This window comes from Salvelinus sp. IW2-2015, linkage group LG4q.1:29 (genome assembly GCF_002910315.2).
Source record: "Salvelinus sp. IW2-2015 linkage group LG4q.1:29, ASM291031v2, whole genome shotgun sequence".
NCBI classification, from domain to species: Eukaryota; Metazoa; Chordata; class Actinopteri; order Salmoniformes; family Salmonidae; genus Salvelinus; species Salvelinus sp. IW2-2015.
The window spans coordinates 63559860-63586038 of NC_036842.1; the positions used below are offsets into that span (position 1 = coordinate 63559860).

Here is a 26179-nt window from a genome sequence, read left to right on the forward strand (position 1 = left end):
GCAAGCAAGTGCTCCTTTGTATGTGGTGTGATGTGTGCAGTACATGGCTGGGGCTCCAGGAGGACGGCGTACCTTGTCAGTCGTGAGCAGTCTCCCCTCTGCTCTCTACCTCCACTCGGCTCACATCAGGAGACAGCCTGTCAGGGGCCACGCTTTCATTGTGCAGCCAAAGAATTCACCCCAGTTAAGGCCCTTTTGGCTTTTCAATCCCTTCTTTATTCGGGCCGCCGAGCCTCTCTCTCGTCCTGTGTTTGCCGGGTTTAACTTGTGTCAGGATGACTCTTATCCTGACACGGACACAAAGGCATGAGAGGAGGACTGGGGGGAATGGCTACAATAGGGAGGGGGATGTCCAGACACCCAGCTGTGTAGACAGTGGGGTACAGGCTTAACTGTAATCTGAGAAACAGAGTTTGTTCCCGCTTGCCCTCCATCCAGCTTTACAGTACAGTTAAGGAGGCAGTCCTGCCCGCAGTGCAACAAAGAGGACTTCGACTCCCAGGAGTCTCTGCTGCAGCACCTGACAGTCCACTACACCACCACGTCCACCCAGTACGTCTGTGAGAGCTGTGATAAGCAGTTCTCCTCAGTGGATGATCTGCAGAAGCACTTGCTGGACATGCACACCTTTGTGCTGTACCACTGTACGCTGTGCCAGGAAGTGTTTGACTCCAAGGTGTCCATCCAGGTCCACCTGGCTGTCAAGCACAGCAACGAGAAGAAGATGTTCCGCTGCACAGCTTGCACCTGGGACTTCCGGAAGGAGAGTGACCTTGAGCTGCACGTTAAACACAGTCACCTGGGGCACCCCACCGGCCCCGGTGTCACCAGCAAGGCCCGTAAGTGCATCTTCTGTGGGGAGACGTTCTGCACAGAGGTGGAGCTGCAGTGCCACATCACCACCCACAGTAAGAAGTTCAACTGCCGCTTCTGTGGCAAGGCCTTCCACGCCATCGTTCTGCTGGAAAGGCACCTGAGGGAGAAGCACTGTGTCTTTGATGGGGGGAATGGCACTGGGAATGGGGGAAGCCAGAATGGCACACCCAACGGTGTAACCCAGACCTCCAAGCGTGGGGGAGGAAGCGAAAGATCGACAGTGGCCACGGAGCAGGCTGACCTGCAGAACATGCTGCTAAAGAATGCGAGTCAGGATGTAGCCAACAGCCATGAGGCCAGCGGAGGGGAGGAGGAGCTGGACAATTCAGAGCCCATGTACGCCTGTGACATCTGTGGAGCGGCCTACACTATGGAGAGTCTTCTGCAGAACCACCGACTGAGGGACCACAACATCCAGCCCGGGGACGACGACGCCGGCACCCGCAAGAAGAAGGCCGACTTTATCAAGGGAAACCACAAGTGCAACGTGTGCTCACGGACCTTCTTCTCTGAGAACGGCCTGAGGGAGCATGCCCAGACCCACCGTGGTCCCGCCAAGCACTACATGTGCCCTATCTGTGGAGAGCGCTTCCCCTCCCTGCTCACGCTCACCGAACACAAGGTCACCCACAGCAAGAGCCTGGACACGGGCACGTGCCGCATCTGTAAGATGCCCCTGCAGAGCGAGGAGGACTTCATAGAGCACTGCCAGATGCACCCGGACCTGAGGAACTCTCTGACGGGCTTCCGCTGTGTGGTGTGCATGCAGACGGTCACCTCCACCCTGGAGCTCAAGATCCACGGCACCTTCCACATGCAGAAGCTCTCAGCCGGCGGGGGCTGCTCAGCCTCCTCCTCCCCCAATGGCCAGCTGCAGCAACACAAGCACTACAAGTGTGCCCTGTGCCTCAAGGAGTTCAAGAACAAGCAGGATCTGGTGAAGCTGGATGTGAACGGGCTTCCCTATGGGCTGTGTGCTGGCTGTATGAGCCGGGCTACCAACGGCCAGTCTCCCAGCGGGGCCACCACGCCCCAGGAGGCCGGGGGAGAGAAGGCTGTGGTTGGGCTGCGATGCCCCGAGTGTGCTGTGAAGTTTGAGACCCTGGAGGACCTGGAGAGCCACGTTCTGGTGGACCACCCCGAGATGAGCCCGGAGAACAGCGGGGCCAAGAAGGTGACTGATGCCTCTTCTATCCCTAAAGTAAGAACACACTTATAATGTTTTCCCCCACTATGGCTGGATCAGCACATTGATTTACATTGAAGTCTACGTACAATATATGAAAATGCTAAGGTTTCGGTAAATAGCAGGTTCAGTTTAGTAATTTATGAATCAGTCACATGGTGAATAACCAACATGGTCCTCTGCAGTATAAAATAAATGGAAGTTATTGCCAACCCAACAAAACGTTTAATGGCCCTGCATTTAGACAAATCTAATTAACGTCATTGTATTCAATCATTCCTAATCCTTTTTGTGTGATCTGAAATCTAAAGATTTTAATGTCATTTTTATTTTATTATGTCAGTTGACGCCATGTTGTTCCCACTTATACTTATCATGGGTGCAAAAATAGCCTAGCTTTTAAAAGATTTCCCTCATACAATACTATAAGCATTTTAACGGTATTTTCTAGCAGTGTGTCAGTTCCCAGTGGCTAACGTGTCAGTAAGAAGTTGTGCTCAGTTAGATGTGTGAATTCATGGCTGCGTTTCATTTGGGCCTGGCGGGGCCTGCAGCTCGGCCCTGCTGAGGCATTGTGTGGCCTGTTCGCTCTACTAGATATTGACAGTGAGGTCCCAGGGACGCTCAATCCTTAGCTCCGCTTTTGTTTCAGCTCAGTGTAACAGCAAGGAGAAATCCCCCCCCCCCTCCCCCCAGTACATCCTTTTTGTATTGTGTGAGTGAATGAGCAGTTTGATTCCCTCTCTAAAATGATTGTCTACCTGTCTGTTGCATTGCAGAAGAAGACGTACCAGTGCATCAAATGCCAAATGACCTTCGAGACAGAGCGGGAGATCCAGATCCACGTCGCCAATCACATGATTGGTGAGTCAGCCTAGTTACTTCCTGTTTGTGTGTTTACGCGTGTGTTTGTTATCTCTGTGCACGTCTCTCCTTTCAGTTTCCTCTGGCTCCACAGCCTTCTGTTTGGCCTAGCCCTCGCCCTCTCTCTCCCCGGCCTGCACAGCACACAGGTGTGAGACAGACAGGTGAAATGAACAGCTCTATTTCTGGAGCTGCCGCACCCGACAGCTGTTCCATTGTCTAACACTTGACTGCGCAGCTGAGGCCGCGGCTGCAGGTCTGATTGCTCCGTTAACTCTTCACTATGCGACCAGGGCTGTGACTGCAGGCCGTGGTGTACAGTAAAAGGACAACAAACATTTCCTTTTCTTGCTCTCCCTTTTTCCTCCTCATCACTGGAATTTCTCCCAGGCAATAGCTCTCGTCAACACTCTCTAGGACATTATAAGGATGAAGTGTTTTTTCTCTGCTCTACCAGTAACATTAAAGTCTACGTACAATATATGAAAATGCTAAGGTTTCGGTAAATAGCAGGTTCAGTTTAGTAATTTATGAATCAGTCACATGGTGAATAACCAACATGGTCCTCTGCAGTATAAAATAATGGCACTGTAGAGCATTTCCTTTGTATGGTCTGATTGGCCACCCACTACTTACCTTGTGTGTTCACCACCGCGTACTGACATCCACACCTGGATGTAGAGGACACAGTGGAGAGTTAGGAGGCAGGGACGATCACATGAGGGCGGCATATTACCTCACCCACAGTATGCATATCATTGTAATAATATGTTGTAACTAGGTCTCCACAAAGTTAGCGAGACCTTAAAAGCAGCCCAAAGATGCCAGACAGACTCCCCCCTGATTCCCACCAGGTGGATGACATTTCCCAACACATGCTATCTGAAGGCAAGTCAGGTTAACAGGCTCTGATGCAGCACAGAGGTATGTGTGCTCAACTGAAAAGTTCCTCTGTAGTTTTTTACGGGCGTCCTCCCTCTGTGTTGTTATTCTGTAACTAATAATTGCTGCCGCAGTGTACTGTAGTGTAGATTAACAAGCTTGGCCTGTGAGTAATTTGGGAGAACAAACGGCAGAACACTGAGAGCCACAGCGACTCCCCAGCCTTCTCCAGGCCTGACAGCTGATATCAGAGTTGTGCCGGTTGATGTATTTTCAGTGCGTGGGTCCTCCTGAGTCCTGCAGTAGTTGTCTGGAGAGAGAGAGCTGGTACAGAACAGAACCACAGCTATAGTGTACAGGCTTGCTTCCTAGCCCAGCCCAGTCTGGCTGGGAACAGAGCTTCTCCCCACTGGATTCATTCACCAGCCCAGTTTTCTTTTTCTCTTACTTCCCATCACACTGTGTTCATTTTCCTCTCCTATCTGAGGGCTGAAAGCCCATCCCATCCATGTCCCCATGCTCTCTCTCCTCCCCCATCTCCACCTTCAGCCCTCTACCCTGAGAATCCTCTCCTTTCAGAGCGCTCTCTCCCCCTAAAAGACTGTACCGCGATGGGGAGAGATAGGGGGGGGCTTGAAGGGGGGCAGGCTGAACGCTCGTCTCTCTTAGCCTCCATGGAGGGAATTTTGGGTTAATTAACATCGTAAATTTCAGAAAAACTGGAGATTAATTATGGAATTGAGGCAGATTATTTTCAATAATGTTATTATTTTATTTCTTTCGAACCCCTCTTCAAAAATGGATGACGTTTATTCAACAGTGAAAAAGAGCAGTGTCTTTACCTTTATCTGGCGAGGCGTCTGTGGTGAGAAAATTGAGGAGAGATCACAGAGGAGGAGTTTTCTGCTCTCCCTCTCGCTCCTCTCTTTCTTGAGCAGATTACGAAACAATCATTAAAAAGCTACGCTATCTGTCGGCTTTGATACATGACTGCTGAGGTTATCCCTGAGCTTTGATATATGACTGAGGTCATCCCTGAGCTTTGATATATGACTGCTGAGGTCATCCCTGAGCTATTGATATATGACTGCTAGTTATCCCTGAGCTTTGATATATGACTGCTGTCATTCCCTGAGCTTTGATATATGACTGCTGAGTTATCCCTGAGCTTGATATGACTGCTGAGTTATCCCTGAGCTTGATAATGTGACTCTGAGGTTATCCCTGACTTGATATAGACTGCTGATTACCCTGAGCTTTGATATATGACTGCTGAGTTATCCCTGAGCTTGAATATGACTGCTGAGTTATCCCTGAGCTTTGATAATGTGATGCTGAGTTATCCCTGAGCTTTGATATGTGAACTGCTTGAGGTTATCCCTGACTTTGATATTGACTGCTGAGGTTATCCCTGAGCTTTGATATATGACTGCTGAGGTTATCCCTGAGCTTTGATATATGACTGCTGAGGTTATCCCTGAGCTTTGATATTTTACCCTCTTTTCTCCTTATAGAAACCCTTCAGAATGCGCAAGTCTTAGTTCTCACTAGGCATTTCCAACCTAAAATGTCCTGAAACATGTTCAGATTTTTACATTGTACACACATTCTATGTTATACATTAGTTTGTTAGCTAGAACAGTAGCAACAGTGAAGTTATTCTTCATTCTACTCCATTGTTTACAGTTTGTAAGGTGATGGATACAGTCTTCATCCCCATTGTGGCAGACAGGTAGTTTTGGAGAGAGGGATCTAGAACAAGAGGTCTTCAGTGTGTGTTGTCTGTGCGTCACATCACTAATGATACCTTGTCGACGCATTTGTCAGCAGTGATAATCATGTCGACTTCATTTCTTCCTCTCCGCTACTTCGCTGGTGTTCAGACATTCACCCTACATTTACATAAATGTTATTAATGTGCATCTGCCGTCACAGGTCTGTGTGTGTTGTGGTTGAGCTTGGGTGGGTATCTTTTGTCATATATACTATCTCAGCCCCTCTCATAACAAATCCCCCTGATGTAACTGAGATACCTGAAATAAACTCACCTGCGCAGTTGACATTGACACACACACACACACACACACACCTCCCAATTGTACATCCCTGCTCTCTTCACATTTGCACGGTGAAGATGTTAACTGCAGACACCTCACCTACCCGGCCCTGTTATCCACAGTGACATTTGTGAAGGTGTGATCATACCCCCGCTCTCCCCTCCCAGTTTTGTCTTGGATGATCATTAACAAGGTGACACTGCATCTCAATCAGTTTACCTCCTGAAAGCTCCAACATCTGCTCAATGCGGCTCCTATCTCCTTCCTGTGCGAGTATACTCGTGTGTGTGTGTGTGTCTGTGTGTCTGTGTGTGTGGGGGGGGGTTTGTGCAACTTCCCCACTGTCACTTTTCTTATACACCTCTACCCCACAGAGTGTGGGGATGCACACACACAAACTCACTTAGCATTGAAGATGGTGAGATCTCCCTAAAGCCTATACCTGGAACTGTCTCTGTGGAAAGGTTGTGACACAGTTATTGTAGAGTGAAGAGGTACATGGGTGGTTAGCAAAACTCTGTGAACGGATGTGTTCAGCTGAAGTTGATGCTCCCCTCAGATGGCTTGTTATGCATGCATCCTCACTAGCTGCGGATATATTTTCGTGTTGCTAGCCAAGTTTGAGTGCGGAGGGTAATCGATGAGACGGGGAGAAGTGGAGGAGCAGGCATGGAAAAGTCCTTGATTACATGGAGAAAAGGGGGTGTAAAAACCTGGTGTTTTAATTCATCTGAGTGGTGCGCCAGGCAACTGCCATACGAGAGGCCTTCTCCAGGAGGCAGTGAGCCTAGGGGAATGGGTGTATTTCTCCCACTGCCCGTCCATTCCTATTTCTCTGATTGTTTAATGTAGACGTACCATGGCTGGGTGGAGAGGAGACAACACGGCTCAGACAGCTCACACTGTCACGTGTGATTACGCTAGCAGAATTATTATTCTGTTACACACGACACGTACACTCACAACAAACACACAGATAAACCTGTTTACCTATGTTCTCCCTCACCTTGTTAAAGACCCCCCCCCCCCCATTACATTGGCCTGTCAGCATGTCACTCAGTATCTAAGTCATTGACCTGTCAAGCGTTTCTCCACTGGGAGGTTATTTATATTTTTAACTAGGCAAGTCAGTTAAGAACAAGTCAGTTAAGAACAAATTCTTATTTACAATGACGGCCTCCCCGCCGTATGGGACTCCCAATCACGGCCGGATGTGATGCAGCCTGGATTCGAACCAGGTACTGCAGTGACGCCTCTTGCACTGAGAGCTCGGGAGACTGGAATGTGATTATACAGCTTTCCTCATGGCTGTGCCAGCGTTTGTCTCTGTCCTGGTGGACAGGTGATTTGAAGGGAGGCAGAGAGACCTCCAACTGTATAATCTAATCCAGTAATGTGATAGAGTCCCCCAAAGCTGCACTAACTGCTCACAGGGTAAAGCAGTGTAGAGTGTACCCATGGCCTCCTAAAAACCCTGTCAGACTAAATCAGATATAATGGGATGAACAGAGAGACACAGAGAGAGAGAGAGAGTGGAAACTGCTCTCTCTTATTAAAGACTTGTACCTTTTCCTCTTAATCTCTTCAACATGAATGTATTAATACAGTAATTCCTTAGTACTCGAATCCTCTTCAACAGTGTATTTGATCATTAAAGTAAGTGCCCATATTCTTCCTAACACCATGTTTCATAATAGGAATAAACAACTTGATGGTGTCATAAATAATACATTTGACATATGTTTACACTTTTCCAATAAGTACATCCTACAGTATACTAACACCCACCAACTGCTATTTTGTGTACACTATTTACACTCTCCGCCCACGATACATTTCTACACATTCCCAAAGCCAAACAGCCAGCTACTCTACATCTCATCTCTCACCCTGAGATGGAGGGCAGAGGAGAGAGAGAGAAGCCATTTTGGCCCGGGGTGATAACCTGCCAGTGGGGACACCCCGGTGTTCTGCTATTGTGTTGTAAATCCCTGCGGCGTGCCTGCCGTGTGGGCTGTGACTGATGCCCATGTCTGCGTGCATGCGCACGATGGAGATAATCGCAATAATAATAGTCCAGCCCTTCCAGGGGGAAGCAGACAGAGAGAGGGAGTGAGAGGCCACATGCTGAACAATAGGAGTGTCGGACCAGAGCCCCTCATTTCCCAGGGAGAGAGAGTGTCAGAGGGCCAGATCACTTTCATTTCCTTTCCCCCAGATGGAGGGATACCACTAGCAAGACAGACAGAGGAGAGATGACAATATATTAGAAACGTGGCTGCTGAAAGGGGGAACGCTGGGAAATTCTGAAGTAAAGGAGAAAAGACCAGAGTAGAGAACGATAGAATATTTAAAGAACAGATTGAAGTCATTAGTGAGGACTAATGTGGGGATTGAGGTTTGGATTTTAAGAGCCTCTAAATGTCCATGAAGACGTAGCTATTTAACTACAGGCAATCAGGCATGACTACAAATGACTATTTCGTATGATGTGGTGAAGCCTTTACGTTTAAGACAAAAGCTCTCACAGCAGTGTCGACGCCATTTTGTTTTCCTCAGATTGACGGGGAATAGGGATGGAAGGGTTGTTCTAGGAAACTGCATACAGTTCAGTGGTTCTGCATCTTCCCTATTTATAGGCTAGAGGGGTGTRAGGTTGGGGGGGGGGGGGGTTGTTGAGGGGGTGCTGTGCACCACAGTGGGGCCACCCCCTGGGCCCTCGACTGGGGGTCCCACCTGTGTGGTTAATCACAGTGCTCTATGCGTTCAGAGCGTAATTTTAACCCCGGTTTGGCAGGGCTCAGCGGGGCAACGGGCCCAGCGCGCTGCCCCGCCCCCTGCTGGCAGGGGTGGGAGAAGCAGGGGGGGCAGAGCGTTACCACACATACTCACACCTGCAGGGGGCTCCTCCATGCTTTGCAGCTGCACAGCGGAAAACAATAAAGCCTGCGAAAAAAAGGCCAGTGTGGTCCTGAGAGACACCAACACACAAAGAGAAGAGAGAAGTGAGGGAGCGGGGAGAGAAGTGAGGGAGCGGGGAGAGAAGTGAGGGAGCGGGGAGAGAAGTGAGGGAGAGGAAGAGTGAAAAGGGAATTCAGAGCGAGCAGAGACTGCCTTAGCAACCCAACCTACAGCAACAAATAAGGTAAAGAGAGAGACTGTATTGTGGTTGTCGATACCCAGCTGTTTTTAGCACCCTTCTGTTGTACAAACTCATGGTAGCTGATACAAATATTTGTACGGAACTACTGCTACTACTGATATTTGGCCAGAATATGCGAGCGGCGCGCCATTTTGTGCATGTCTGTGCGCGTGGGCAGACATACTTCAGGACAGGCTGAGATGGGAGAGCTGAGGAGCTCTCCCATCTCACACGCATGGCCTCTCCCCCACCCCTTCTCGCTCTCTCCTTTACACACACATCGACACACACACGGCTCTGCTCTCTCCACCACGTCCTGAGGAAAAGCATGCAGACACTAATGCCGCACTAATCACCGGCGCCCAGAACTCACAGCACGCCCACTCTCCTTTCAATCGCCTTAATCAGCCAACACATTTCAATTAGCATATTGTGTTTAACCTGACTTTCATCTTCTTTTATTGGTAGATTTAGCTGTACCCCCCCCCCCCCCCACTCTCTCTCTTTTCCTCTACCCCACCCCCTCGCTCTCCCCCTCCTCCCCATTCCAGTAACTGTACCAGTGGAAGAGATCAGTGTAATGGAGACACGCATTAAAGCACCTACTAGAGTTTCTCCCCTCAGCAAGGCCACAGTCTGAAAAACCGAACTCTGGATCCAACCACTTTAGTTGAGCGCTGTAGCCTTATGACTGATGCTCATGAGTTTCTTCATGGGTATTTCCATCATATTTATTTGCTTGGGACATGAGCTGTGACTGGATATTAACCCGGGTCTTAGGAAAACAGAGAGGAGTGAGTTGGTTTATCACATTGAATGATACAGAGAGAGTATCCGGTGCATGTTACGGTAGCCGCTGCCCCACCATAACCCCCCATGTATGAACCCCCCCCTCTAACCCCCATCTAATCATGGACCTACTGACTAACTGTCACCCTGCCTTCTCTTTCCACCCACCTTGCCTGTCGGACGGCCTGTAGGAGAACCTGCCCATCTGCAAGGTTTGTCCCCCTTCTCTCTCCGTACCTAGCTGTGTGAATGGAGCCCTGCCTGTTGAGCACTGGGAAAGAGTGGGGAGGGGGACCGGCCCATAGGGCTACATAGGGCAACAGGGCCATATGGCAGGACACTGCATGATGCACACGAGATAATAGTGTAAAATACTCCAAATCAAATAGAAATAGCAGCAGACTGCTTACTGGCATGGCTACAGTGTAAAGATGATCTGTAGCGCCCACTCTCAACACAAACCCTCTCATATTCTTTGCACACCAATGTAAAGGTCCACACCCCCGATGGTTGTGTGTGCATGATGAACACCCCCCTCCCAGCCAGGCCCAGGGTACAGCCACTCACCTGAAACTAATTGCCCTCGGGGGAGCCCAGCTAATGATGCATTCTCATTCATAATTCTTACTTATTCATTTCAAGGAAGTTAGCGAGCTAGCGCCCCGAGCATGAACCCAGATGAGCAGCGGGGCGGAAAGGCGTCCCGGCTGATCCCTTTAACCCAGAAGTGATGTCACAGTACTTTACTATTCATGTTACTGCTCCTCTACTCTGGCGCACACCTGACCTCTCACTGGTAAATCAGCGCCTACTATCAGAGCCACGTTCCCAACGGTAGTGGTGCTGTCTAGAACTTTAAGTCATATGTTACCCTTAATGCATGAGTGATGTTTAAGATGCCTTCTGTCCTCCTGTGATGTTTTAAGTGTTATTCCATGCATGCTCTTCAGTGACATCATGAGACTAACCCTTTATACTGAGGCCAGACCTGTACTCTTCCTGTGACGGCCCAGCCATCGGCCTCTAGTGATGTATGCCTGTGTTGCGCTCCACTAGTAATGTGTGAGGAGTATTCCCTAGGGCAGTGCCTGAGCAGTCTCCTTTTAGTGTTTGCGCGTGGTGTGTGTGTGTCGAGATGAAGAGCGAGTGAGGGAGAGGTGCTGGGGAGAGAGGCCTGGTGTGGGCTCTGTGTGTCACTGAAGACCTAATGAGGCAGCACACACAAAGCTTTAGGAGTCAATGGATGTGGATAATGTGGATGATGGCTCACTCCACTGCGTGCATGAGTGTGTGTGCGCCCCGTGCCAGCCTGATAGCCATAAGGCAGCGTTTTTGAGCGATGAAAGCTTTGCCTTCTGCCTTCAGTCCACTGCTCAAATAATTATTGTATCATCTATGAAACTCCTTCAAATAGTCACCATCTGAAGTATTCCTCCATAACTGTTATTCCCCCTGACTGTAGAACATTGCAGTGTAAATGTGGTCTGTTGGAGGATGTTGGTTCTCTACTGGCCTCCACTGAACACCTAGTAACACACCTAGTAACACACAGTAGAGATGCTACGAACATGGGAACAGATGACAGGCCCCTCATGCACATCCCTCACCACCTGGAGCCAGCCAGCCAGAACACCAGAGGGGAGGGGAGAGAGGGATGGAGGATAAATGGAGGGAGGATGGAAAATAAAGGGATGGAGGGAGAGAAGGATGGAGGGAGGATGAGAGGGATGGAAAATGGAGAGGGGGATGGAGGGAGAGAGGGATGGGGGGTGGAGGGCGAGAGGGATGGTTGGAGGGAGGGAGAGAGGGATGGAGGGAGAGGGTGGGAGGGAGGATAAAGGGAGAGAGGGATGAGGGAGGGAGGGAGGATAAAGGGTTGGAGGGAGAAAAGGTTAGAGGGAGGATGGGAGGGGGAGAGAGGGATGAAGGATGGAGGGAGAGAGGGGGATGGAGGGAAGGAGGATACAGGGAAGGAGGATTGGTGGAGAGAGGGATGGAGGACAAAGGGATTGAGGGATGGGGGAGGGAGAGCGGAATGGGGATAAAGGGATGGATGGAGAGATGGATGGAGGGGGAGGGAGAGAAGGATGTAAGATAAAGGGATGGATGGAGGGAGAGAGGGATGGGGAGGGAGGGAGAGAAGGATGTAGGATAAAGGGATGGAGGGAGAGGGTGGGAGGGAGGATAAAGGGAGAGAGGGATGAGGGAGGGAGGGAGGATAAAGGGTTGGAGGGAGAAAAGGTTAGAGGGAGGATGGGAGGGGGAGAGAGGGATGAAGGATGGAGGGAGAGAGGGATGGAGGGAAGGAGGATACAGGGAAGGAGGATTGGTGGAGAGAGGGATGGAGGACAAAGGGATTGAGGGATGGGGGAGGGAGAGCGGAATGGGGATAAAGGGATGGATGGAGAGATGGATGGAGGGGGAGGGAGAGAAGGATGTAAGATAAAGGGATGGATGGAGGGAGAGAGGGATGGGGAGGGAGGGAGAGAAGGATGTAGGATAAAGGGATGGATGGAGAGATGGATGGAGGGAGAGAAGGATGTAGGATAAAGGGATGGGTGGAGAGAGGAGGGTGAGTAGATTTGGTTTTGCTCCTTTATGGATCTACTAGACTGTTTCGTTGTGATAGGAGGTGAGAGGTGTCAATTGTTCCACAGAATGTCAGGAGACCTCTCGTCATAGAGACAACATAATGTAATGTTGTTGCAATGTTTACATGCACATGAGCACACGTATGCACATGGTCATAGGCAACCAGCCAGTCAGAGTCAGGTAGCCTCCCACAGAATCTAGGTAGCAACTAACCCAATAATAGTAACTACTTTCCGGCCATTGTATTCCTGTCGTTCCCTCTTTCACTTCTTGTCTTTCTGTGCCGGTCTCTACTGCATTCCTCTAGTTACCCCCACTGAGCATTACATGTTTGAATGTAAAAAAGCAAGAATAAAATAGCTCTGATGTTGGTGAAGTGTTTGTTTGCAAGGCTGAGTGCTGTTTGATCCCCCTGAGAGCTTGTTTTTTCCATGTTTGCGCTTGATTTGCTTCTTATGCTGTTTATTAAAAGTAATTACAAGCTGTTTGGAGATCTATAAGAGAACTGCTCAGGGGGAGCTCCTCCAAAATGTGTGGGAACAGAATGGAAAATTGGCGTGTGTGTGTGCAGAATGAAGAGAAAGAAAAGGGGGTGTAGCATGTAATACATTTTTAAGTGTGTGTTTTATACCAGTGTAAGTATGAACACTAGTTTGTGCGTACAAGCACTAATGCCAGCCCAGACTTTAATGTCTGTGTTATACAGTGGTAGAGAGTGTATTTGCGTCTCATACCTCAAGTCGGCTTGTGCTTAGTTTAGTGATGGCAGAGGTGCACCTGCCCATCTCCTCTCCCCCCTCGTCCCCGCCCCACCCGGCTCTCACACCCGCCCAGGTGTGGCTGAGCCAGCTGCTGGGGAGAATGGGACAATTACCCCCTCCCTTCCCCCTCTCCCTGCTCTGTCTGGTAATTGTTAAAAGACAAACAAGCCGCTTGCCTTTTTGCGCATGATGAACACGGGCCAGCCACAATTAGCTCCTCGCTTAATTCGTTAAGTATTCTGAATTTATTTTCTCGAGTGACGGCGGCATCTGTCGCAGCTGGTGAGGAAGGTGTGGCGTGCGGTGGTGAGAGACAGTACGGGGGAGCTTGGGGGGAGGGGTGCATGGGAGTAGAGAATCACACGCCGTAATACATCACACTGTCCTGAGTGCGAGCTCACGGCAGAGGACAGAGAGCAGAGATGGAGGAATGAGGTAGTCCTGGACGGGGAGGAGAGTAATAGAGACGAGTGAATCAACAGAGAGCAAATCAGTTCATCTTTGACTTCCATGGTTCTCTAAGGGTCTTACTGGCCTGGTACCTCATAGTTCACTTAGAATGGCAGATAGTTTTTTGTCTTTCTGATGAAGTCAGGTAAAATGATAAGTTGCTAACTCATCTGCGCTAATTAGCATCTCCTGTCTGTCTGTTGGAGGTGATTTGAGTCTGATATGTCAGCGAGGCTCCAGGTGGGATTTATGAGAGGATGTCACAGCTCATCTCTCTCCACTCCCAGATCAACCGGGATGTCAGCTAGAAAGGATTGTGGGGAAAGTTTGCAGAACGCCCCCTTCCTTATAGCTGCTGAGGGGCGGGGGTGGAGATCCCAGCGCGGCACCCCCCCACCCTCCCTATTAGCTTCTGTGTGTGTGTGTGTGTGTGTGTGTGAGTGGAAGAGGCAGGCGTCCTCTGTGTTCAAAGCCCCACTCCCAGGATGCAAAGCGAGGCTCCCAGAGAGGTGACAGGCTGGCAGACACGTGTAGCTTTGATACAGGGCTAGTGAGCATCACACGGTTAAATAGGAGAGGGGAGGAGGGAGGCAACATGAGGGAACGGTACAGCTGGGAGAACTCTGGCAACCTGATGTGGATTAAGATCCAAGCTGCCACGGGTTTTCTGGGATTTCAAAATATTTGTTACAAACTTTTTGTTTTACTGTATATTATTACTCCCCAAATAATAGAATCAATCCCCAAATTCAAATCAAGAAGTTGTCGACTTTGTGGTTACACTGGGCTTGAATTGGTCTCATTGGTGAAAAGGCAGTTAGGCAGACAGTACTGATGGAAAGAGTGAGAAATAGTAAGTAAGAGATTATTAGGTCAGTGGAGAGAGAGGGATGTGGGAGTTGGCAGGAAAAGGGATCAGTTGAACGGTGGGGAATGAAGGTAATTTGGCAGGGAAAGGGAGTGCGATGAAGAGGTGGAGAAGTAGTGGAGGACTGCATGATCAGTGTTTTTGATGGCAGCAACCTGGAGGGGGGCAGAGATGTCCAGAATGGCCACTGATGGAAGGAGGCTGACCTTCCAAAGCCACGGAGAGGTTAAGATCAGGGGATTGATGGAGAGAGGGATAAGGGACGGACACAGGGATGGGAGGATGGAGAGAGGAGGGCAGAGGAGAGGAGAGAGGGTGGGGGTGTGAGGAGAGCGATGGCTGCCTGACAGGGGCTCTCCCGGATTTTGGCACGCGTTCAGTCTGCGCGGGTGAGCAGCTGGACTTCATTAGGCGCTGGTGTTAATTACTGGGACCAGGCTGGAGCAGCGAGAGGAAAACACTCTCCTCAGCCAGGGTCACCTTGAAATCGATCGTTTAGCATCAGAGAGAGAGATGGATGGAGGGAGAGAGGGATGGAGTGAGAGGAAGAGAGCGAGGCGCCCATTCTTTTTTTGTCATGAGTAAGTGTGTACTGATTCCTGGTTGTGATTCAGGCTGTAATAAGACATAGGTAGGGTTGGTTCATTAGTGATTGGTGATCACTGATTGCTGTTGACGGTGTTTTACAAATGACCGTTAAATGATACAGCTGCTGCTGATGTGGAGGGAGGCGGAACATGGCAGCAGATCAAACCAGTACCAGTCATCCTCATGCATATGGAATACAGTTGTGGGTGAATGCAGCCGGACGAGGTACACTGCATCTCACTGATCTAAGGTTGCTGCTGTGGCGTTGGGATAGTAACACTAGGGGTAGTTTATGAAGACATTTGATACAACCAGGCATGTTCTGTACACACACACACACACACACACACACAAACACACACACGCTGTTTTAGCAGTGAGGTACTCAAGGTTTATCTTGGCTGTGTTTTCCTAATTACAAAGTAAGACGATGGGAAGAGACTGAAATGAAAGGAAGAGAGGGCACTGGAGAAATGCTGTAACAATAGTGTCCCGTTCTTATCGTCTCCCTCTCAAACAGCTGTGTACAATGGTGTTCTCTCTATTCTGCTCCCAATAATAATACAAAGGTCTCATACAATCTCCTCCCTAATTCTCAGCCATGACTGTTTTTCAGGCCTTTTTTTGTCTTTCACTTTTTTTCCCTCCCCACAGAAAATCAATGCATTCTGATTCAGTAATTTCCCAGGGTGCACTGCTCTGGGCTCCCTGTGCTGAGAGAGGTGACTAATCCGGTCATGGCAGCGTGAACCTTTCCTTTTGTTCCCTTCTCTCTCACCCTTCGTCTTTCTCTGTTTCCTCCCTGGTTCTCTCATCCCTCTCTCTTTCTCTCCCAACACTGTCTCATGTGCTGCGACATAGCGCAAAAATTTATTGGAATTTCCCAGCCTTCCCGGGCTCTTGTGAAAAACACTCATTTGTGACGGTGCCAACCTGCTAATGGCGGATGGCGGGGTCCTGCCGAATCCCACCTCCGCTCCCCGGCGCTCGTTATGGCGCGCTCGGCGCCGCGCGCTGCCTCCCATACATCTGCCAAACTCAGCTGCTAGGGAGCAGCGTAATTATCCCGTCGGAGCGAGAGAGACGCCTCCATGCCGTCACAACTGGGGCTTCATTAGAGACCTGCACCAGTGGAGATGCTACGGTGCCCCCAACGCATGTGTGTTTGTGCATGCGTTATGCATGATGCTGTGGGTGTTAGGATTGTCTGTATGATTTTGAGGGTGTTTTGTCTAATGTAACAGAAATACTTCTTACCCTGGTCCGTGAGAGCTGAGTTGAGAGCTGTACTCCAAGAACTCCTATACTGCGTCAGTACAGTGATGATCTTGCGCAATTATCATAGTTCACCTTTCTTTCAGTCGCAACACTGTATGTCGGGTCAGTATTTTATTTAGTTCCCCCTCTTCCTTTACTTCAGCAGCCCTGTGCATATCCCTGATATTGTAATTGTAGTGCTGTTTTTGGCAGGCCCAGTGCATAGTGAGGCAGTAATAGCTGTCTGGGGCTGGGACGGCTGGGAGGGGAAAGGTGTCGCTGGCGGTAAGTGCAGGGTTATTAGCATCTCCTGACGGAGCTGAGACCTGAAAGCACAGCTTCTGCTCCCTGCCTGGGCCGTCACACACACCAGCTGTGGCTGACTACATGGCAGTGCATGAGGTGATGGGGAGAGACTTAGAATAGACTGTGCCGGAATGTCTTCAATGGTAGTTAGAAAAAGGTATGAGTGCTTACGCTAGGTTTACCTGTGGAACTCTTTACTGAAGAGTGTGTAGTTTAAGAGCTATATGTAGTTTCATCAATGCATCCTCTCCCTCCAGCTAGAAACCCCAACATCCATGGAAGCCCCCCCGCCCCCCCCTCTCCCCCTGACAGCCAGCAGGTATTCACGAGAGTGCCCAGGCCCTTGGCCCCTATCCCCTCCAGCCCACACACATTCTGCACAGGTAGTGCTCTGATTTCCCCTGCGCCCTACCAGCCAGGAATATCTTCATCTATTACTGCTGCAGGAGAGACGGGGGGAGGCCAGGAGGGGAGTGGGGAATTGGGGGCTACTGGGGATGTGTGTGGGGGGTCAGTATGGAGAGAGCAGGAGGGGTAGGGGGCACGGGAGTGTTCCTTTTTCTTTCTGGGAGTTCTTGCAGACCTGCATTAAAGTTAAGCTATGATGACGCCCGGTCCATCGTTAATCTATCCACTAGCACAAGTAAAGAAATGGCAAGGGCGTTATAATTCTGGGTGTACTTGTGAGTGTGTATGTGTGGGCTCTTTGCAGAATCATTCAGATTTGCCCTAATAGAGGAACATGCCCTAACCATAAACCCCCTCTGAAGAGCCTCTACCCATAGGACTGACAGGCTTCCTCTGGTGCATGCCAATCCAAGCACTGTTTGATTTCAACCCTAAAGGAAATATGAACTCCTAGCCTTAGACAGTGTGTGTGAGCCAAACTGAAGGCTAAACTGAGATCTCATATCGTCATCTCTATATCTCTGGTATCACTGGTGTGAACAGTGGTGTAATGTAACTTCAGTGCCATCTCCCCTGGTTTAATCCAGTGTAGTATGGATCAGATCAGTGATTGAAGGGTACCACTGCCAGACTACTCTATCCAGCCCTGGTAACTGCTAACATGAGATATCAAGGGTTAAAGGGATAATCCATCCCCAGAAATAAAATTCTGGACACTCCTGTCAATTTGGTGAAAGTCTATGTTCTGTCAGTGGGTCAAATAAAAATTGTCCCCATGATTTAACTTCTAAGTTGTCCGTCTGTGAAAATCAGGAAATTGTGTGGGAGCGCGTCATGGCTATATAACTCTCGTCTCGGGAGATGAACACAATATCACTTTTCATACCGCTTTTAAAACAATTACCTGTAGTCCAGATCGCCAAATCAGCTAATAGATGGTATGGTCATACTTGTCTAGAACACATCCGTCTGTTTATATCGTCATGACAAAGTATATATTTCGCTTAGATGTGCTTAATCTAAACAATGTACCAAATTATTCAACTCTGCTTCTCCTTCAAGTACCATGTCGCAATTTGCCCTGTGTCTGTGGAAACCCCCCCCTGGCTGTCGAACCATCGCATTCACGTTGTCATGCTGCGTCACGGTGTTGCTATGCTAATCGTCAGGCAAACCATTCTCAAAGTTAGGGTATGAGTCGAAAGAAACCTGCCTATTTTCCTCGAAAGTACGTAATGTCACGATTCCAAAGTTATTCGATATTACAAAGAACAAGTTAATTATCTCACACCTTGGAAAATATTTGCAATGTTGTACTCCTTGTTCACAAAATTCATGCTAATGTTTTATTTTTGAGCTAGCGCCCAATTGACTCTCATCACTCCTTGAAGGAGAGCTCTCCTTGTCCCAGAATCACCCAGAATGCACCATGCGGCCCATTGACGAATTATGGGCAACATAATGGACGTTAATACGATTCTAATGGAGTTTCCCATCTCTTTACAAAAACTAAAAAAGCAACGTTACTCTGCGCTTTGGGCAGAGACGCCATTTATAGCTCACTGGCAGAGACAACCTGCAAGTTGAACTCAGTGAGTAAGACTCCTAAATTGACAGTGCAGTTTGTTTAGGCGATTTTACAGCTAGCTACTTCACATGCTGATATTGACTTTCATATTATTGTGTGTAGTTGTTTTCTAGCTACCTAGCTAGCCAGCCAGCCCAGAGAAAGATATCATTCTATTGTGGGTTTTGTAGTTGACTTGAGCTGCAACAGATTTCCAAAAATGTTTCTTGAGTTTCTTTACCAACCTCGTTATAACAACAAAATTAAACATTTGTTTGTAAAAAAAATATTCACATATTAGTGTTATTTAACAATATTTAACTGTTAATCATAGGAATTAATGGTTGGGGTGGATTGTCCCTTTAAAGAAGGGTCCATGGTGTCTTCAATCAGTGTTCTCTCAACATGTTCAACAATAATGTCTGGTTTACACATTTCATTCTTCCCTATTTCTCTCTTTCCATCTCAACCCTCTAGAACAAATAAATGTTAATTTTCTCTGAGAGACTGAAGCTATTTGGCTGGAGAGAAAAGAGAGGGAGAGTGAGGGGTGGGACTTGCGGCTGGTCTGCCAGTCACATTAAAACACGCTGACAGTCTTGGTTTCCACACTAAACTTTCAACAAATAGCTTTCTGATCGATAGTTTCCCAACAGCAATATTTGGTATAAATGCGTGTCCTTCTCATTACACCATGAGGCGGTTGTCTCCACGGGCGTGAATAATTTATCCCCCCAATGTGGACAGAATGCTAAAGGAGGGCAGGCCTCTCTCTCTCTCTTTCTCTATCCCTCTCTCTCTTTCTCTATCCCTCTCTCCCCTCAGCTCAGGGAAGAGGGGGAAGCGACCTAGCAACTGTCTTTCTCTACATTTTCAACCTATGCCTCTCTTTCTCTCTTGCTTATTCATGCAAACTCAGTTCCTTCCTTCCGCTATTTTGTTCCCTCACTTTTTCCCCCTGCAATCTGCACTCTGTAATTGTCTTGGCATTACATTTGGGTATTCCTAGTTTCTCACTGACCTGACATGGTGTTCAGGTTGTAATAATAATGACTGTTTTTGAGTTCTAACCCATTTCAATATTCTCACTACCCATAGAGGCCTCTACTAAGACAATGAAACACTCACTGCCCTGGTTTTTCTAAGCTAGATGGTGGACAGCATCTCAGGGACGTACCAGTCTGGGGGGTAGTGTGGGGGGGGAATAGTTTCACCCCTCTCCCAGTGGCAGTAGTGACAGCCCACCCCTCCAGAGCTAAGGTCAGTCCTGCCCACTGAAACACATTAGCTATGAGGCTAATGGAGGTCCTGAGACCGATGGGGCTAATGAGAGAGAGGCTCTCTGGCTGAGCTGTAGAGCTCCTATTCCTCCTCTCCTCCTATAGGCCAGGGAACCAGGGAAGAAGAGAAGAAAATCACCCCCTTCTCCTTCCTCCTCCTCACCATCCTCTTCATTGTGTAGCGTGACCCTAGCCCCCTTTGTCCTACCGCCCCACGTGATGCTCATCGCAAAGTATTATAAATGTTAGCTTTGACCCTGAATTAATCTTCCCCCAAAATAATAACGTTGTATTGCCGTGTTCCTATTTAGTGAGTTAATGTTGTCTGCTGATGGCGTGTAATTGTGCTTCTTCTCTGCTTAGGCACGTCCCGCATTCCCTCATGCCCAATCAGCTCCGCACGGGGAGAGGAAATAAATAGCCTAATGCTGTTTTAATTACAGAAAACATAAAGCTGGCAGCCCACGCCTTAATTTCAGCTCTCTTGACCTGTATACCTGCAGCTCACTACAACCCTACAGATTGAGAGGTGGGCAAGGTCCGGAGCCTTGTCAGTCATAAATAAAGGATGTTATAATACGAATACTGTCACAAACGAGGTCAAACAAGACCTAAACACATCCTATCACACATACATTGCTTACTTGACTATTCATACATAGCAGCACATATACTCACCTAGCCTCACACTCCCACACGGCTCCAGAGGGAACACATTGTTCAGCCCACCCCATTACTAGTCTTCTAGACTGTCACCCTGCCGGTATCACACAGAGACACGCTGTTCCAGACGCCCGCCGCTGTTCTTATTTTATCCCACACCTTGGCCCCTTTGAGAGGCGACGGAGCACACTCCCCCGATAGGCCTGACACTCGACCAGATGTTAAGAGCACTCCTGCAGTAATTAATCTGATACCTGCATGAGCCAGAGAGGGAGAGGGAGGGAGATAGAGCGAGCTAGGTCTCTGGACCAGGGAGGGCACAGTGCTGGGTGGAGTGTACTGCTCACCAATACAATTAATTTAGGGCCTACCTCTGTCGTTAGAGGTAGCGTCGACTCTGGTGGACCGGGAAGACACTCAGAAGCTATAAGGTTGTATCTCCTAAACCAGGAAGAGTTGAGAGGTATGACAGACAGTCCTAATGAGGGAAGTGTTATTTTCTGGTGATGGGAGGAGTGGCTGCTCTACTCTTTAGTATGTGTGTGGCGGCGTGGGGCTGGGCTCGGAGGGCTTGTATGCAGATGAAGAGATAGTGATGGATGGTTTGATTGAAGGTGCTCGTGCCCCGAGGCCCTGGTCCTGTGTGGCTGGCTAACGGGGCGCAGAGCGCCTGCCCATGCCTTCTCCCCTGGATCGATATGGCCTGCGTATGCACTGCTCATTAACGCATGGCGAAGGGGAGCCAGGGGCCCTCTGAGTCCCTGTTCGGGGACACACAGCAGTCCCAGCACCTGGACAGAACACACACTGAGCAAGGCTGAGAGCACAGCACAGACACTGGCAGGATCAAGACAGACACGTGCACAGAGACAGACCAAGCTGGATCACACAATGGCCGTGTCTGAATTAGAGGTCGACCGATTAATCGGAATGGCCGATTTAATTAGGTATTTTTGGATGCCGATTTTGCCTTTAAAACTTTTTTTTTTACACCTTTATTTAACTAGGCAAGTCAGTTAAGAACACATTCTTATTGTCAATGATGGCCTAGGAACGGTAGGTTAACTGCCTTGTTCAGGGGCAGAACGACAGATTTTTACCTTGTCAGCTCAGGGATTCAATCTTGCAACCTTACGGTTAACTAGTCCAACGCTCTAACCACCTGCCTCGCGAGGAGCCTGCCTGTTACGAGGAGCCTGCCTGTTACGAATGCAGTAAGAAGCCAATGTAAGTTGCTAGCTAGCATTAAACTTGTCTTATAAAAAACAATCAATCATAATCACTAGTTATAACTACACATGGTTGATGATATTACTAGTTTATCTAGCGTGTCCTGCGTTGCATATAATCGATGCGGTGCGCATTCGCGAAAAAGGACTGTCGTTGCTCCAACGTGTACCAAACCATAAACATCAATGCCTTTCTTAAAATCAATACACAAAAGTATATTTTTAAACCTGCATATTTTTCTAAAAGAAATCCAGGTTAGCAGGTAATATTAACCAGGTGAAATTGTGTCACTTCTCTTGCGTTCATTGCACGCAGAGTCAGGGTATTTGCAACAGTTTGGGCCGCCTGGCTCATTGCAAACTAATTTGCCAGAATTTTACGTAATTATGACATAACATTGAAGGTTGTGCAATGTAACAGGAATATTTAGATTTATGGATGCCACCCGTTAGATGAAATACGGAACGGTTCCGTATTTCACTAAAATAATAAACGTTTTGTTTTCGAGATGATAGTTTCCGGAATCGACCATATTAATGACCTAAGGCTCGTATTTCTGTGTGTTATTATGTTATAATTAAGTCTATGATTTGATAGAGCAGTCTGACTGAGCGATGGTGGGCACCAGCAGGCTCGTAAGCATTCATTCAAACAGCACTTTCGTGAGTTTTGCCAGCAGCTCTTCGCAATGCTTCAAGCATTGCACTATGACTTCAAGCCTATCGACTCCCGAGATTAGGCTGGTGTAACCGATGTGAAATGGCTAGCTAGTTAGCGGGGTGAGTGCTAATAGCTTTTCAAACGTCACTCGCTCTGAGACTTGGAGTAGTTGTTCCCCTTGCTCTGCATGGGTAACGCTGCTTCGAGGGTGGCTGTTGTCGATATGTTCCTGGTTCGAGCCCAGGTAGGAGCGAGGAGAGGGACGGAAGCTATACTGTTACACTGGCGATACTAAAGTGCCTATAAGAACATTCAATAGTCAAAGGTATATGAAATACAAATCGTATAGAGAGAAATAGTCCTTTAATTAATATAATAACTACAACCTAAAACTTCTTACCTGGGAATATTGAAGACTCATGTTAAAAGGAACCACCAGCTTTCATATGTTCTCATGTTCTGAGCAAGGAACTTAAACGTTAGCTTTCTTACATGGCACATATTGCACTTTTACTTTCTTCTCCAACACTTTGTTTTTGCATTATTTAAACCAAATTGAACATGTTTCATTATTTATTTGAGGTTAAATTTATTTTATTGATGTATTATATTAATTTAAAATAAGTGTTCATTCAGTATTGTTGTAATTGTCATTATTACAACAACAACAAAAAATCGTCCGATTAATCGGTATCGGCTTTTTTGGTCCTCCAATATTCGGTATCGGTATCGGCGTTGAAAAATCATAATCGGTCGACCTCTAGTCTGAATACCCGTACTTCTAAATAGTATTTTGGGTATGCAAAAATAGTGTTTTACAGTATAATATGTGTCATTTCAAAAAGTGAGTATGCTTTGAATGCCAGGATGTCATACTCATTTCGGCTTTGGATCCAGTAGAATTCGCTGCACACTATTGAAGAAGAGAATCGTCTTTTCAGACTCACGTGTGTTTGACAATGGCTGATAATCGGATAAAATGATGCGCTGTACCAAAATGAACGAATGGCGGGAGTCAACACAACTGCACATTAGTTGCCGTATTCCAAGTATGGTTGAACCAAGTCTGTTTATGTGTTGCTTACTGCATTAGTTTTTACTAAATGGTACATTTCAAAGTAGTATGATCAGAACACACAGGATGCAGTTTTAGTAAATAGTAGGCAAGACAGATTTCAGACACGGTCACAGGAGACAAACAGGAAGGAGTATGGAGAGAGAGAACGGCATAAACATCCACTTTTCCAAATGGGTCACAGGTTGAGCCAGTGACAGTGCTGTATGTATGACATACTTGGCCAGATGGTTGTGGGTTTGGTATTGGCCCTCTGATACTGACGCAAGATACTAAAGTAAGACAGACGCGGCCATTGCTTTAAAAATAAAGTAAAAATATGTTTGATGTCTTCTGTGCCCATATGAATAACCCCTATGATGTAACTGGAATTATKTTTTTGTTTGCTTATTTCACTGCCATACTGTGTTTGATCTTGTCTAGCATCTTGTCTTTTTACTTTTTATTTGACCTTTATTTAACTAGGCAAGTCAGTTAAGAACAAATTCTTATTTTCAATGATGGCCTAGGAACAGTGGGTTAATTGCCTTGTTCAGGGGCAGCAACCTCAATCAGACCAGTCTCAAGAGGACCACAGTGTAAATAAGTCCCAGACTTTGTGTGTGCATGTATGGCTTTTTCAAGTTTTATGTGTGCTTGTTTTTTAAATGGTCGAATTAATAAACTAAACTAAAAAAGAGAAAGTGAGGGGGAGTTTAAGTGTGATTGTGAAGGAGTTGCTGCATTTATCACATTCGCCTGGATGCGCTCACACAGCCACGGTCACACACAGCCAGGGTCACACACAGGCATTGTCACACACAGCCACGGTCTCACACAGCCACGGTCTCACACAGCCAGGGTCACACACAGCCAGGGTCACACACAGGCAGGGTCACACAGGCATGGTCACACACAGGCATGGTCACACACAGCCAGGGTCACACACAGGTCTGGTCAACACACAGCCAGGGTCACACACAGGCATGGTCACGGTCACACACAGAGTATGAATGCTAATAATACCAGTTAGATACCAGTGTCTACTGTTGAGCTCCTCCAACACACTTACCCAGACATCAGCAACCTCAATCAGACCAGGACAGAACTTAACGGGCTGTAAAACCATACCTTTCTATCAACCCAACTGTGTGCGTGTGCGCAGACACAGTGGGTGTTCATTGGAGCAGAGTTGTTGAAGTGGAAGGGTCCATGAGTGTGAAAAGCAGTCCATCTCGCAGTCAAGGACACCTCTAATTACTGAGGTGGGGGTTGTGGGAAGGGGGTGGGGATGCGGGCCGGGATTCTTTTTAGGCTTTTTGTGTTGTGTTTATGAGCCCAATATGTTTTGGCCAGATGCATGATGATAGATGCTGTTCATTAATGTAATGTGGATGTGTCTGCTGTGTCTGTGTGGGCAGTGGCCTGTAGGGGCAGTGTTAGAGGAAGCAGGAAATGAACTAGCGGGACAGGAAGGATAGATATGTGAATGAGGAGTATGGCGGTGTGAGAGGCAGTGATGCCTGTGTTGGGTACAGGGGTGAGGAGGTGATTCTGGGGTGAGTGGGCAGAGATGTGGGGTGAGGGGTTTAGTAATGGGGGGGGGGTGTATTCTACATTTGAGAGGCCAGTCTGGTCTCCTCACCTCTACTGACAAGGTGTCTGTAACAATAATGGCCTCCGCTATCCACTCTTCTTTCCACTCCCTCGCGTTCTTCTCCTCAGCTTTCCTATCGTTCTCGGCTCTAATGTGACGATTAGGATGTTTACCTGCTAATGAAGCCCTGGCTCGGCATGGCCAGGATGGGTGCTGATTGGGTGGGTGTGTGGGGGGGAGGTGTCTGTTCCTGATCACTTCTACATTCCATTCACGGAACAGTAGAATGCCTCGCACCTCTCATCTCGCGCCTCTGCCCTCTTGTGATTTCGTGATTAGAGGTGAGCTGTAGCACATCATTAGTAAAGGATGATGCAAAATTACACCTTGTCGGAAAAATAACGAGCTGAAGGACTTGATTAATGAATTAATGTTGTTGCCGCAGAAACAAGAAGATTCCGAATCCTGATCTTGCATTGCGTGTCCTCAGCAGACCATTGGTATTAGCATAATAATAATTGCCATTGTTTACAAGAGAGAAGTGTTTCAATTGAATGCTTTGGCAGTATTACAAGCTCAAGTCATGATTATGGGGTAATGACTCAGGGAACGGTGAATGTTAGGTCTATAGCCTTAGACTGTTTCAAAGCAGAGACTCATACACTATAAGTGAATTTGTCCAAATACAAAAAATAGAATGGGGCGACTAGATGCATATGTGCTTTAATGTCTAAACGGTAAAACAGATATGTATGAAAATATTCTGTAATGTCGCCTCATATAAAACATTTGATCTCAAATCCAAAATGCTGGAGTATAGAGCCAAATGAACACGTTAGCTTCACTGTCCAATTAAATACAGAGGGGAGTTTAACCTCTGCTTTTTCACTCTTCCCTATCCCCACTCTCCTCCATTCATCCCTCACTCTTCTCTATCACCACTCTCCTCCATTCATCCCTCACTCCCTCCATCCATCTCCAGCTCTCAGCATAGTGCACCCTGGGGCATCAGGGTTTGGCCTGCATAGACTTGACTCCCTTCTCCCATTCTGAGGGCTGAAATGGGGGTTGGGGGTTTAGGAGTTGGCAGGCAGAATAGTGA

General features: G+C 47.8%; 1 pseudogene; it reads left to right on the top strand.

The window, feature by feature from the left end:
• Positions 1 to 26179, top strand: part of LOC111960979 (zinc finger protein 423-like) — an 88808-nt pseudogene that overhangs the window by 12510 nt on the left and 50119 nt on the right.